Source organism: Notolepis coatsorum (assembly GCF_963971535.1).
Source record: "Notolepis coatsorum genome assembly, chromosome: 3".
NCBI classification, from domain to species: domain Eukaryota; kingdom Metazoa; phylum Chordata; class Actinopteri; order Aulopiformes; family Paralepididae; genus Notolepis; species Notolepis coatsorum.
Genome location: NC_140167.1, coordinates 178,531,865 through 178,534,611, shown reverse-complemented (window position 1 = coordinate 178,534,611; position 2,747 = coordinate 178,531,865).

The following is a 2,747-nucleotide window of genomic DNA, read 5'->3' as shown; positions in this document are numbered from 1 at the left end:
CCAAGCTGGTGACAACCCCGGAGCTGTGAGCTGGATTCGAACAGGCGAATCCAGCTCACAGCTCCGGGGTTGGTGACGAACGCAATCTCCGCTCGGCCACCTAACCGCCCTCCTTGAATGGCCCTTCTAAGGTTTCTCTCCTCCACACTGCCTGTGGTGCTTTTTTCCCTATTGTTAGGTTTTAGTGAGTTTTTCCTTACCTTTGCGTGGGGTATGTCTGGGAGTGTTTGCACTCATTCATTTATTTGTATTTATCTTAAATTTGTTGGACCTTATGGTGTTCTTGTTTTGTTCTTGACTTATTGTTATGTTTCTTCTTGACTTGTTTAAAGAAGACGTGTCCGGCCCATGGGGACATTAACGTGTGTTGACGGGCCTTACAAATAAATTTGATTTGATTTGATTTGGTTGATTTTTTATATTTTGCTTCCTTAACTCTTTGGACGCCAGACCCGATGATAGTCGGGTTATCTCGCCATGTTGAGCGCCAGGACCCCCGAAAACCTGAGTATAGTCGGGTTTTCATCGTTATTTCTTTTATTTGATATTTCCATTCATTACAGGCACACAGTCCGGGTTAACATGGGGAATCATCCTGAGAATGCCAAAGTGCAATACCGGCCGCATCCACCCAGGTGGCAGTATCGAGCACCCTTTGAAACATTATATCTTGGCCTGTGCGTCGATCAAATGTAGTCGGACTTTTCTTTGTCGGGCAAGTGGAGCGGTTGTCCCGATCGGATTGAGAAGCATCAGATGCTCCCGATGCATGATGTGTGGCAGATTATGTTGGCGACACGATCGACACCAATACTGGGACTCGCGATCAGATAATTGGAATATTCTTTTTGGGATACATCCTAGTGAAGGTAAGGGCTACATAATATCAATCCTGCTGTGATCAAACCATGACTTCACCTCGATCACAACATGTATCTGTAACATTACTCCACAACGTATGCCGTTGGTGACGATCAACGCATCAAAAAACACCCCCCCCCCCCCACCCTTTCATGCATTCATGATGAAACATAATACCGATAATATAGATTTGATTTTGAAATAGTACCGTGTCCAGGCGAGAAACGGCAATGCTTTTAGTGAAATGCACGTATTGCTGCATAGCGTAGTTTTCTGGGATTAGTTAATAATTAATATATAATATAGTTATAGCCCTGAAAACACTGCCACTTATTCCTATCTCTTAGAGCTTGGTGTGGTAAGTACAAACGATGCTCAACTGTGTGGCGTCCAATGAGTTAACAATGTCTTATTACAAACTAGTGGCAATAAAATATCGAAAACACACAATTAGTTGTTTATTTTACTTAATTTTGTCTGATTGTGTCCAAAAATCACAATTACAATGCAGAACTTTCAGGGAGTTTTCCCAAAAAAATATTTATACGTTTTTCTTACACGTAAGAGATGAAATTATCCATTTTCCTAGCACCTACACACATCATACTTTCCACATTTCGTCCCATCTATACCCTGCTTCTTCTTACAGAGGGGGTTGTTGATATATCATTCATAGCCTGATTTATAGTACATTTATACCAAAAAACATGTAGACAGTATTTCCTGATTTATGGGACGATAAAAAGACATAGCCACAATCCCTTCTGTAAAAAGTTATTTGTGTTATGTGTCAACATAATGAAACAAACATTTTGAATCTGGCATCATCCAATGTTGGTGATTCTGTTCCTGGCAAATTAGCACATATGTAATTAGGTAACGCCTATTTTGCATATTATATAAACATAAAATATCAGAAAACGTGCAATAAATTTTTTCTTAGTTGTTTTGTACATAACAAACTGGGAACGTTTCATAGTGATATCTATTAAAATATATGTTTTGCCTATTCACCTAGGCTGTCTCGCCCTAACATCGTCCCTGAAAGCTCCGAGATGCTCCTCTTGTTCACTATGTTGATTTCATCACTCATCTGCACCTTTGTCGTCTCCTTTCTGTTCATCTCCTCATCCCACTCCTACACCTCACCCTCCACTCCTCGTCTGTCCGTAGCAGCCTGCTCCTCGTCACCTATAGACATCCTCCTCCATCAGGGTTGCATCTATCTATTAGGAGGGTAACGTTACCACAGACTTTCAGATTCTATATTAATAAAAAATGTTAGGACACAATTCTATGCTTCATACTACAGACAAGTACAGAGCTCTGCAGAGCTCTAATGGTTGATTATATATATACACACAGACACGCACACACTACTCAGCTTGGTTTATAAATATAATCTTTATTTCAAAGTCATAAACAATGAAGATAGGCCTTAAAGATTATGCTAATAGCAGTCACCATACCATACCATATCACACCATACCATACCACCAATTAAACTATTAAATAACTAATACAAAAATGAGACGTAGAAAAGAGAATGAGAGAATAATATTTGATAGTCTTAAATTTCATTACACTATATTGAACATACATTTTTTCAAGTCTGTATTGAGATTGTTACACCCATCTATCTATCTATCTATCTATCTATCTATCTATCTATCTATCTATCTATCTATCTATCTATCTATCTATCTATCTATCTATCTATCTATCTATCTATCTATCTATCTATCTATCTATCTATCTATCTATCTATCTATCTATCTATCTATCTATCTATCTATCTATCTATCTATCTATCTATCTATCTATCTATCTATCTATCTATCTATCTATCTATCTATCTATCTATCTATCTATCTATCTATCTATCT